Genomic DNA, 13,558 nt, shown 5'->3' with positions numbered 1-13,558 from the left:
AGAGGTGCCCCCATATACTAATAATGCCCCCAGAGGTGCCCCCATGAGTTAATAATGCCCCCAGAGGTTCCCCCATATACTAATAATGCCCCCAGAGGTGCCCCCGTATACTAATAATGCCCCCAGAGGTGCCCCCATGAACTAATAATGCCCCCAGAGGTGCCCCCTATGAACTAATAATGCCCCCAGAGATGCCCCCATATACTAATAATGCCCCCAGAGGTGCCCCCATATACTAATAATGCCCCCAGAGAAGCCCCCATGAACTAATAATGCCCCCAGAGGTGCCCCCTGTGAACTAATAATGCCCCCAGAGGTGCCCCCATATACTAATAATGCACCCAGAGAAGCCCCCATGAACTAATAATGCCCCCAGAGGTGCCCCATATACTAATAATGCCCCCAGAGGTGCCCAAATATTCTAATAATGCCCCCAGAGGTGCCCCCATATACTAATAATGCCCCCAGAGGTGCCCCCATATAGTAATAATGCCCCCAGAGGTGCCCCCATAAACTAATAATTCCCCCAGAGGTGCCCCCTATGAACTAATAATGCCCCCAGAGGTGCCCCCTATGAACTAATAATGCCCCTAGAGGTGCCCCCAAATACTAATAATGCCCCCAGAGGTGCCCCCATGAACTAATAATGCCCCAGAGGTGCCCCCATATACTAAAAATGCCCCCAGAGGTGCCCCCATATACTAAAAATACCCCCAGAGGTGCCCCCATGAACTAATAATTCCCCCAGAGGTGCCCCCTATGAACTAATAATGCCCCCAGAGGTGCCCCCTATGAACTAATAATGCCCCCAGAGGTGCCCCCAAATACTAATAATGCCCCCAGAGGTGCCCCCATGAACTAATAATGCCCCAGAGGTGCCCCCATGAACTAATAATGCCCCCAGAGGTGCCCTCTATGAACTAATAATGCCCCCAGAGGTCCCTTCATATACTAACATTGCCCCCAGAGGTGCCCCCATATACTAATAATGCCCCCAGAGGTGCCCCCATATACTAATAATTCCCCCAGAGGTGCCCCCATATACTAATAATGCCTCCAGAGGTGCCTCCATGAGCTAATAATGCCCCCAGAGGTGCCCCCATGAACTTATGCCCCAAGAGATGCCCCATATACTAATAATGCCCCCAGAGGTGCCCTCATGAACTAATAATGCCCCCAGAGGTGCCCCCATATACTAATAATGCCCCCAGAGGTGCCCCCTATGAACTAATAATGCCCCCAGAGGTGCCCCCATATACTGATAATGCCCCCAGAGGTGCCCCCATGAACTAATAATGCCCCTAGAGGTGCCCCCTATGAACTAATAATGCCCCAAGAGGTGCCCCCATATACTAATAATGCCCCCAGAGAAGCCCCCATGAACTAATAATGCCCCCAGAGGTGCCCCCATATACTAATAATGCCCCCAGAGGTGCCCCCATGAGTTAATATTGCCCCCAGAGGTGCCCCCTATGAACTAATAATGCCCCCAGAGGTGCCCCCATGAACTAATAATGCCCCCAGAGGTGCCCCCATGAACTAATAATGCCCCCAGAGGTGCCCCCTATAAACTAATAATGCCCCCAGAGGTGCCCCCATATACTAATAATGCCCCCAGAGGTGCCCCCATGAGTTAATAATGCCCCCAGAGGTACCCCCATATACTAATAATGCCCCCAGAGGTGCCCCCGTATACTAATAATGCCCCCAGAGGTGCCCCCATGAACTAATAATGCCCCCAGAGGTGCCCCCTATGAACTAATAATGCCCCCAGAGATGCCCCCATATACTAATAATGCCCCCAGAGGTGCCCCCATATACTAATAATGCCCCCAGAGAAGCCCCCATGAACTAATAATGCCCCCAGAGGTGCCCCCTATGAACTAATAATGCCCCCAGAGGTGCCCCCATATACTAATAATGCACCCAGAGAAGCCCCCATGAACTAATAATGCCCCCAGAGGTGCCCCATATACTAATAATGCCCCCAGAGGTGCCCAAATATTCTAATAATGCCCCCAGAGGTGCCCCCATATACTAATAATGCCCCCAGAGGTGCCCCCATATAGTAATAATGCCCCCAGAGGTGCCCCCATAAACTAATAATGCCCCTAGAGGTGCCCCCTATGAACTAATAATGCCCCCAGAGGTGCCCCCATGAACTAATAATGCCCCTAGAGGTGCCCCCTATGAACTAATAATGCCCCAAGAGGTGCCCCCATATACTAATAATGCCCCCAGAGAAGCCCCCATGAACTAATAATGCCCCCAGAGGTGCCCCCATATACTAATAATGCCCCCAGAGGTGCCCCCATGAGTTAATATTGCCCCCAGAGGTGCCCCCTATGAACTAATAATGCCCCCAGAGGTGCCCCCCATGAACTAATAATGCCCCCAGAGGTGCCCCCATGAACTAATAATGCCCCCAGAGGTGCCCCCTATAAACTAATAATGCCCCCAGAGGTGCCCCCATATACTAATAATGCCCCCAGAGGTGCCCCCATGAGTTAATAATGCCCCCAGAGGTACCCCCATATACTAATAATGCCCCCAGAGGTGCCCCCGTATACTAATAATGCCCCCAGAGGTGCCCCCATGAACTAATAATGCCCCCAGAGGTGCCCCCTATGAACTAATAATGCCCCCAGAGATGCCCCCATATACTAATAATGCCCCCAGAGGTGCCCCCATATACTAATAATGCCCCCAGAGAAGCCCCCATGAACTAATAATGCCCCCAGAGGTGCCCCCTATGAACTAATAATGCCCCCAGAGGTGCCCCCATATACTAATAATGCACCCAGAGAAGCCCCCATGAACTAATAATGCCCCCAGAGGTGCCCCATATACTAATAATGCCCCCAGAGGTGCCCAAATATTCTAATAATGCCCCCAGAGGTGCCCCCATATACTAATAATGCCCCCAGAGGTGCCCCCATATACTAATAATGCCCCCAGAGGTGCCCCCATAAACTAATAATTCCCCCAGAGGTGCCCCCTATGAACTAATAATGCCCCCAGAGGTGCCCCCTATGAACTAATAATGCCCCTAGAGGTGCCCCCAAATACTAATAATGCCCCCAGAGGTGCCCCCATGAACTAATAATGCCCCAGAGGTGCCCCAATGAACTAATAATTCCCCCAGAGGTGCCCCCTATGAACTAATAATGCCCCCAGAGGTGCCCCCATATACTAATAATGCCCCCAGAGGTGCCCCCATATACTAATAATGCCCCCAGAGGTGCCCCCATATACTAATAATGCCTCCAGAGGTGCCTCCATGAACTAATAATGCCCCCAGAGGTGCCCCCATGAACTTATGTCCCCAGAGATGCCCCATATACTAATAATGCCCCCAGAGGTGCCCTCATGAACTAATAATGCCCCCAGAGGTGCCCCCATATACTAATAATGCCCCCAGAGGTGCCCCCTATGAACTAATAATGCCCCCAGAGGTGCCCCCATATACTGATAATGCCCCCAGAGGTGCCCCCATGAACTAATAATGCCCCTAGAGGTGCCCCCTATGAACTAATAATGCCCCAAGAGGTGCCCCCATATACTAATAATGCCCCCAGAGAAGCCCCCATGAACTAATAATGCCCCCAGAGGTGCCCCCATATACTAATAATGCCCCCAGAGGTGCCCCCATGAGTTAATATTGCCCCCAGAGGTGCCCCCTATGAACTAATAATGCCCCCAGAGGTGCCCCCATGAACTAATAATGCCCCCAGAGGTGCCCCCATGAACTAATAATGCCCCCAGAGGTGCCCCTAAAAAAACAAACATCATACTCACCTGTGTGGCTGCAGGCAGCAGCTCTTCCTCCTCTTCTGGCTCCATCTTGCGAGCAGGGCCGGCCTTTGGGGTGTGCGACCTGTGCGCTTGCACAGGGCGCATCACTCTCGTCTAGCTGGGGGGGCGCTGAGGCAGAGAGACAGCTGTGCAGCTGTCTTTCTGCCCGAGCGCTCCCCTAGCTGGCCGCCCGGCGCCCCCCTCCTGTGCTGGCTTCCCCCAGCCTCCCCTCCCCACGGGCGCCGCGTACTGTGTCCTATCAATCTTGTGACTGCTTGCGGTCACAAGATTGATAGGACAGTACGCTCCCGGCTGATGCGTGCTCCCTGGGAATTCCCCAGCAGAGCACGCATCAGTGACCTCTGCGTCAGCCGTCCGCCATGTACTTCCGGCACAGGGAGGAAGTACCGGCCCCAGCGTGCGCTGAAGTCACTGGTGTGTGCGGTGCCGGTGACTTGCCCAGAGAGCGCGCATCGGCCGGGATGAGACGAGAGCCGCGGCGGGGGAACGAGGAATAGGTGAGTTGTGTGTGTGTGTGTGTGTGTGTGTGTGTGTGTGTGTGTGTGTGTGTGCGCGCAATCAATAGGGAGGCATCTATAAGGGAAGAGACAACAAGGGGGCAATCTATAGGGGAGGCATCTATAAGGGGGGGAGACAACAAGGGGGCAATATATAGGGGGGAATTTATAAGGGGGTAGACAACAAGGGGGCAATCTATAGGGGGTAGACAACAAGGGGGCAATCTATAGGGGGGGATCTATAAGGGGAGACAACAAGGGGGAAATCTATTGGAGAGGCATCTGTAAGAGGGTAGACAAAATAAGGGGGCAATCAATAGGGGAGGCATCTATAAGGTGTGAGACAACAAGGGGGCAATCTATAGGGGGGCATCTATAAGGGGGGAGACAACAACAGGGCAATCTAAAGGGGGAGACAACAAGGGGGCAATCTATAGGGGGGCATCTATAAGGGGGGAGACAACAACAGGGCAATCTAAAGGGGGAGACAACAAGGGGGCAATCTATAGGGGGGCATCTATAAGGGGGGAGACAACATTAGGGGGGCAATCTATAAGGGGAGACAACATAAGGGGGCAATCTATAAGAGGGGACAACATAAGGGGGCAAGCTATAAGGGGGGACAACATAAGGGGGCTATCTATAAGGGGGACAACAAGGGGGGGATCTATAAGGGGGCAATCTATAAGAAGATACAACATAAGGGGGCCATCTGTAAGGGGGATGGACAACACAGGGGGGCCATCTATAAGGGTGACAATACGGGGGCCATCTATAAGGGGATGGACAACACGGGGGCCATTTATAAGGGGTACAACACAGAGGGGCCATCTGTAAGAGGGGCCGAGGGGACAACATGGGGGAATCTGTAAGAGGGGCAGAGAGGACAACACAGGGGGGCCATCTGTAAGAGGGGCAGAGAGGACAACACAGGGGGGCCATCTGTAAGAGGGGCAGAGGGGACAACATGGGGGGGGCATCTGTAAGGGAGACTACAAAGAGGGGGCCATTTATAAGGGAGGGCTACAGAGAGGGGGGCCATATACCATAGGGGGACTACACAGAGGGTGGTTCTTAAGGAGATCCACATAGGGCCATATATAGGGAAGTCTAAACAAGGGGCCATCTATAAGGAGGCTACACAGGGGGGCATATACTATAAGGGGGTCACATAGAGTCAGCCTACCCACTAAATAAGGGTGTAAAGGGGCCAATACAGATGTGCAGTTAGTATAGAGATGAGGATGGTGCCAGAGTGAGGAGACTAATATGTTTCTCTGGCAGATTCTGTGGATTCGTGGCTCGGAGAAGTTCTCATAACGGCCCAGGGCAGATGGAGAAGAAGATGAAAAGGGAAGAACTCCGATCAGAGAAGACGTCTTCTGTGAGTCACTGGATATAACTGCACTGTAATGTAAATGATGTATAGAACCTGTGTAGGGCTGGCTCTACCTCTATAGTGATCTGTGTACAGAGGATTTTATTCAGTAGTGGCGGTAGTTTTAGTCAGTATGTGGTGGTGTTGTTCAGTATCAGTGGTGGTGTTAGTCAGTATGTAGTGGTGTTATTCAGTAGCAGCAGTGGTATTAGTCAGTATGTGGTGGTGTTATTCAGTTTGCAGTGGTATTAGTCAATATGCAGTGGTATAAGTCAGTATGCGGTGGTAATATTTGTTACTTGTAATCTGGTACTGTGTTTTATTGGATTTAGTATACTGATTTGGTCAGTAACAATATGATAGTGATGGTAGTGGTTGTGGTGTGGCGGTAATATTTGGGAGGGTCGGGTGCTGGATATTGTCTGGAGGAGTAGGAGCTTTATAACACCTTAAGGGGGTCTCAGCAGACCCCGTGGGGGGAGGGGGGGCGCCGAAAAAAGTTTCGCACAGGGCGCCAATTACCTTAAGGCCGGCCCTGCTTGCGAGCCACAGGGATGGGACTTCCGGCAGGCGTGATGACGTCACATCATCACGCCTGCCGGAGAGGTCATGTCCCGGCATCCCATAGGCTGCTGGTATGAAGTGCCGGCAGCCTATGGGAGGGAATACAGGAGTAGGACGCTGACAGGTCCTGCTCATGTATTCTGATCGCTTTAATGTTCCGCCCGCTCACTGTGCGGGCGGAACATCAAAGCGATCTGTGCATCCCGAGAAGCTGCGCGGCCGCAGCTTCTCGGAATGCTCAGAGACAAGTGGCAAGGGGGGCCACGCGGGCCCCCCCTAGCGTAGGGGCCCTGTCGCCATGGTGACCGCTGAGACCCCCTATAGCTACGCCACTGTCTCTCACACAGGGCGCTGAGGATGAAGTTACGTTTCTTCCATTCATCCTCAGCACAATTTCTTTGATATTAGGAGTTAAATCCCTATGTTATAAGTTGTTTTGGTGCACTGGGGGTGGGGCTCCAACATGTACTGATCTGCCCCCTGGCCGCTCCCCCCCCCCTAATGAATATCAGCAGAGCGGGCTGGACAGTGCACCAAAACAACTTATTAGCATACGGATTAATCTCCTCATATCCCGGAAACGGTGCTGAGGATGAAAACAAGAATCCTTCTCATCCTCAGCGCTCCGTGCACTATAGGAACATATAGTTCCTCATAAGGTTTAATAAATCTCCCCCAATATCTTTATTTACCATCTTCGTATCTTTTTTTTTTTTCAAAAAAATTTTTGCAGCACTACAGTCAAGGAGGGATTAAGTGCAGCAGAAATCTTGTGGGATTATTTGTCAAAGGGAAAATCTGTGCCATTTCCACACCAATAACCACAGTGGAAATCTAATGTGGGTCTATGTATGAGGTGATACCTGCGGCTCAGCCATCTCTGTCCCCACCTGATCCTCAGGGGCGTCACGCCCGCTCCTCATCTGCCGGACGTTCTCCAGTTGTTGAGCTTTTTGTCAGTCTCCTCTATCGCTTCATATTCTACCTGTATCCTTCTCCTGCTGCTCCAGGGGATGAGGCCTTCACAGCCTGGCCTGACAACCAGTCAACAAAGAGGGGAATTTAGCAGAAGAATGACCAAGAAGTTCCCCTATTTAGTGTCACGTGTGCATCCAGCTACCCTCTTCTCAGCACGATCTATCATCCATTTTTATAGCCACGTTCGGACAATCCGTCCAACACTTGGCGTTTTTCTTGTAGCCACATCCCCTCACCAGAGCAATTACGTTTTGCTCTTGTGATTTCCCCTAGTGGTTCAGCTTTAATTGTGTGCGGTGGATGGCATGATTGGGCGAACAATAGTATTGCCAGCTATGGGCTTGTGATACGTGTTGGTACTCACTGTCTGTTCGTGTATATTGCCAACTAAAGTTAAGTCTATAAAGGAAATGCTTTAGGTATTCCACTCCAATGTGAACCTCAAGTGTAAGGGGTTGGCATTAAGAGAATTACCAAAGGCAGGTATGGCGATGTAGGGGCCAGTTTTTCTTGTATAGGCAATGAACATGAACACTGGCTTTTCTCCTAGAAGAAGAAAAAAACTAACTTAGAGGTAGCTAGTAAAAAATGTGCGGAACAAAAGGAGATTGTGCTAAAATTTAGTAGTGACCCGGAATTTGCTAACAAGGAGGACCAACTGAAATCATCAGTTGAACACTACCAATACCATCTGAAGGAAAGGAAGCACGCTCAATTCTCCAGGGATCTCCAGGATTTCAGAGAGAACAGAGCCTATACAGTTTTGGAAAAACAAAAGAAGAGTAGGGAGCAGGAAACGGACCTGTCATCATCAGATACAGAGGCCTCTGACACTGACACCCAACCAAGGGAGGGAAACAGGAGAACAGGGAGGACTAGAGACGACCCTAATAGGTCACGTAGTAGACCGCCCGCATCTGGACAATATAACAACAACACATGTGGCGACAGCTCTTCTACATCGTATGCACCTTCCTCAGCCCAACCTTTTTTAGGGAAGAAACGGGGGAGGGGAAAGTATAGACCTCCATCCTGTCAACAACCACCACGAGGCACAAAACACATGGGACGGTAGAACAGACCCAGGTCTTAAACTTGTCCACCGTCCCCGTAACCGATGAACACATAAAAGTACTCTCATATGGCCTTTCTTTTGTACCCACCACTGACTATGACCCATTCATCTGGACGAAGGACATCAATCTGTTTACAAGAAAACTGAAATGGCACAAAACATACAGACAGAAGGACAGAAGGGACTGCCAGGAGCTTGGCATCTGTATAGAAGACCTACCTGCAGTTAGGGAGCTTACGGAACTACTTGAGACTAACACGAGATCTAGGGGAAGCGGCCCCTTCACAGACTGTAAGCCTAAAAGCACCAAGTTCCCACCGGTGGGAGACATCTCTTGTATTGAGGTATTCCAGGACTTGGTAACTAGGGACCTTCAACAGCTGACACCAACACAGCACTTCCACAACCTCAGCTACAGCCAACGTTCGGCACTTAGAGACCTGCAAAAGAATCCCCAACTTGTAATCAAGTCTGCGGATAAAGGGGGTAATATCGTGTTGCTGAACAGGAAGGACTATGTAGATATGTGTCTCAGACTTTTGAAGGACCAGAACACCTATGAAATCTTGACTGCTAACCCCACAAAAACCTATACTGATGAGTTAAAAGGGATCCTACGACAAGCCAGAGAGCTAGATCTAATTGATGAGAATGAATTTCTCTTTCTCCTCCCCAGGGCACCCATTACTCCTACATTTTACGCACTGCCAAAGATCCATAAGGGGACAACACCACTAAAGGCTAGACCAATAGTCTCCAGTATTGGGAGTATCACGCATAATCTAGGAATATATGTGGATAAAGTCCTTAGAGAATTTGTTGTAGCCCTCCCATCATACACAAGGGACACAATGGATTTACTAAAAAATATTGAACACCTCATAGTTGAATCGAACACTTTACTTGGTAGCATTGATGTGGAGGCCCTTTACTCTTCTATTCCACATGATTGGACACTGAAAGCGGTGGGTCACTTCCTTTCTACAAGGGGCACACATATGCAACGGCATAATGAGTTTGTTCTTTGTCTAGTTAAATTCATCTTAACTAGAAACTTCTTTTTATTTGATGGCTGCTATTACCACCAACTCAGGGGCACCGCGATGGGGAGCCCTTGTGCCCCCACATACGCAAATTTGCTCCTGGGTTGGTGGGAGGCCAACGTTGTTTTTAGCGACGAGAGAGAGACGTTTGGAGGCATGCCAACCTACTGGTCACGTTTCATTGATGATATTTTCATCCTGTGAGAAGGGACCAGAGCAGAGTTCTCCCGTTTTATTGATCTACTGAATAATAAGAAGATAGGATTGAGATTCACTTATGAAATCGATGAGCTCTCCCTGACGTTCCTGGACGTTAAGATCACGAAAACCACACAGGGGTATCTTGAGACGACCATCTTTAGGAAAAAGACGGCTACGAATAGCCTTCTAGAGTGGGAAAGTTGTCACCCAGCACCCCTCAAGAGGGGAATCCCAGGGGACAATACCTCCGTAATAGAAGAAATTGTTCGGCCGAGGATGATTTCCTTAAGCAAGCTAAAGACCTTAGGGACAGATTCAGGGAAAGGGGATACCCGGACTATACATTAAGGGATGCCTTCCATCTAGCCCAAAATAAACAGAGGGAGGAGCTACTGAACCCCAGGAAGAGAGAAGAATCCAAGGGGCTTATGCGTATTATAGAAACTTATGATAGTGAATCTGGACCAATCAGGGAAATCTTTAGAAAACATTGGAACATCCTTAAAATGGATCCGGATTTGAGCGAAGTCATAGGAGATTATCCTTTAATCACCTACCGGAAGGGAGTTTAGGTGATAAGGTGACACAAAGCCATCTATCACCTGTTGAAAAACCCAAAACATGGTTATATACACAAAAGGGTGCAGGTACATACAGCTGTGGACACTGCAGGGCCTGTCCTACTGTGCTCAAAACTAAGACATTCAGAAGTAGCCAAACATCCAAGACCTACAAAATTAGCTCCTTTATTAACTGCAGCTCCAAAGCTGTGATCTATTTGGCTACTTGTTAGTGTGGGAAACAGTATGTGGGCAAAACTATAAGGGAGTGGAGAAAACGTATCTTAGAACATCTAGGGGATATAAGGAACAAACGGGATACTCCTCTAGCTATACACGCCAGCGAACACCATGGAGGTAACAATGATACGTTCAAATTCATAGCCATAGAAAGCCTCAATCCATCCCCTCGAGGGGGAGACATGGATAAAACATTACTCCAGAAGAAACAAGATGGATTTATACCCTGCAGACCATCACACCTCACGGTCTTAATGAGGCCCTTAACTTTGCCTGCTACATCTAGAATTGGCGCTCCCACGAGCACCATGTCATCTCTCGGGCGTGCAGGGGGAGGGACGAGTCTCCAGCGCGCGACTTTGGTACGTGTGACGTCAGACGCGCCGGGCCGTGCAGCAGCTACAAGAGTTGGCGGCTGGCGGCACTCCCGGCACTCTGCCAAAGCAGATGTCAGGAGCACACCTCCAAGCTGCACGCATACTGTAAGTAACAGGTTACGGCCTTCCATTTTGTTTCTTGCAAACTTTTAGCTCTGTTCTAGATTTTGGCTCTAGTCTAATGATTTGCTCATAGGTTAAACGGTTACACATACCAACCTGTGTCTCGATAGACCCTAATAGGGGATTTAGTATGACAGTACACATATATTGAGTAACTTGAGGTTACATGACTGCAGGCATTGATACTATCCCTCTATATCACACAGTGTCCACATGTGTAGAATTATCACGTGAGACATCATCCCAAGGGTCGCTTATATGGGGGCACAGTGAGTACAGTAGGCGGCAACATTAACAATTAATTGCTGTCACATTACCTATTGGCGTATTAAACATGCCTATGAATATTGTTTTTGTTATGTGACATGATCTATGTACCCTTACTTATACTGACCCTTTACCCTACGGCCCCTGATGACGTAACGTACGGTGGTACTGAAACGCGTTGGGAGAGATGGTTTAATGGGAAATATGGTCTAACAGTCTCCTGGCTCCAACTGGACATTATGGTTTTGGACCACTAAGAGCACGATACATATTGTTGTGCATTGGCATTTATGAATTGGTCGAGAGCTGTCAGAAATTTCTGTGAGTGTTTGAACTTTGGAATTGATATCTGTGGACATTGGACAGATGGTTCCTAGACACGACGAGACAGACTGACTTTTAGCTCTCTGATATGGCCTTATGTTGTTTGGAGAATCTTTCATTGTAAATATTGGTACTAGATGTACTTTTAATGCATACCTAATAAACTTGTAGCCATAGCACACACACACACATAATCTGCTGCAGTCATAGCGCACAAACACACAGTCTACACTTCTTATGGCTTATGGCTTCTCCTCCTCCTTTTCATTACACTGCTGCTCATATACAATCATCCAACATCCAGAAAGAGAACAGCACAGATCTCCCCCCAAACAATGGACTCTTTAAGCTCAGAAACAAACTGCCAAATAGTGACCGACAACTTTTTCACCCTTATCTAATAGGGGCAGTGTCCTATTAGAATGTTGCTCATAAAATATATTGATGAGCAAAACTTATAAAGATTTTTTAAAAGCTGGAGTCGGAGTGGGTAAATTTTTCATGACTCCAACTCCACCCAAAACTAGCTCCGAGTTTACAGCCCTGGTATAAAGTAGGTCAGACAAACAGTGCAGACAAGGTGCCTGTAACTGCACACTCACCTTAGTTGGTTGTGCACTAAGCACAGCTCTATGCAGAGCTATTATATCCAGGGGAATCAGTACAGCTGGCCGGGATGCACTCTAGTCAGCGACTAGGTGTAACAAGGATGAATAGACCCTGGCTTGGATTACGCCAGATAGCACAATACTTCCTTCGAAATGGCCCTGCAGACAGGGCTGTGGAGTCGGTTAGCCGCAGCTCCGACTCCAACTCCTGCTCCTTCATAAATGGCCGGCAAGATACCAGGGGAGTTATTATCACACTGGCTCAGCAACTTCTCCCTAATGTCCTACATGATCATGGTGCAACTTCTGAGTGAATAAGGGAATACTGGGTATAAAGCAGCTTCTCCTGTGTGTGCAGTGGATGCAGCCAGTCTCCAGCCTCCATGTCCTGAACTACTCACAACTAGACTAGATGGAGCAAGTGGTCTTTTCCTGCTGACAGTCTTCTATGTTTCTAACTAAATATTCACCATACACAAAGAAACACTGCTAACAATGCCAGATACCTGTGATACAGAGGGGTCAGCCATAGTGATATAGAGGGGTCACACATAGCGATGTTGAGGGGCACTGTGGGGGCACGCATGAGCACACACACACAGCCTGCTACAGCCATAGCATACACACATAGCTTTCTGCAGCCATAGCACACACACACTCATACACACAGCCTGCTGCAGCCATAGCGCACACACACACACACACACACAGACACACACATACACACACACACACACACACACAGCTGCAACCATGGAACACTGAAGAAAAACACAAAATCTTCTCCAATAGAGAAAACACCACAGGACAGATGTTACTGCTACACTACTTATGTCTCCTCCTCCTCTATATTACACAGAATATCTCCATATTACACGGCTGCTCATATACAGTCATCAAGCATCCAGGAAGAGAACAGCACAGATCTCCCCCCACACAATGGCCTCTTCCAGCTCAGAAGCAATAGCTCAGTGACCTATTAGAATGTTGCTCATAATATATATTGATGAGCAAAACTTATAAAATTTATATCAAAACTCAATTCTAAATTTTTGAAAGATTTTTTTAAAGCTGGAGTCGGAGTCGGTACATTTTTTTCCAACTCCAAGTCCGACTCCGACTTCAGCTAAAACTAGCTCCGACTCTGACTCCACAACTCCGACTACACAGCCCTGGTAAAAAGTCTGTGTCTCACTGTATTGTCCAGGCTGCTCTACATCGGCTACTCACAGGTGCAGTCCCACTACTGATCAGCTTGGGGAATGAGACCTGAGCTGTTACCGACCTGGGCTGGTTCATCCCTCCTTAGACAACCTGGCAGCTCTGAGCTTTCCCAGAGTCACCATATTGACACTGATCTTAGTGCGGACACCCGATCAGCATAGCACAGGGAAGAGCAGAACTCCTGGAAACAAGTGATCCGACAGCCTGAGCCTCCCAGGTTAGACAACTTACTCTGCACCAATGCCTGCTGCTCGCTCTCTTAATTCAACTCACTACTTCTTCT

Source organism: Dendropsophus ebraccatus, unplaced genomic scaffold, assembly GCF_027789765.1.
Source record: "Dendropsophus ebraccatus isolate aDenEbr1 unplaced genomic scaffold, aDenEbr1.pat pat_scaffold_786_ctg1, whole genome shotgun sequence".
NCBI lineage: Eukaryota > Metazoa > Chordata > Amphibia > Anura > Hylidae > Dendropsophus > Dendropsophus ebraccatus.
The sequence above is the reverse complement of the archived record's forward strand: the minus strand, read 5'-3'. Positions refer to the sequence as shown.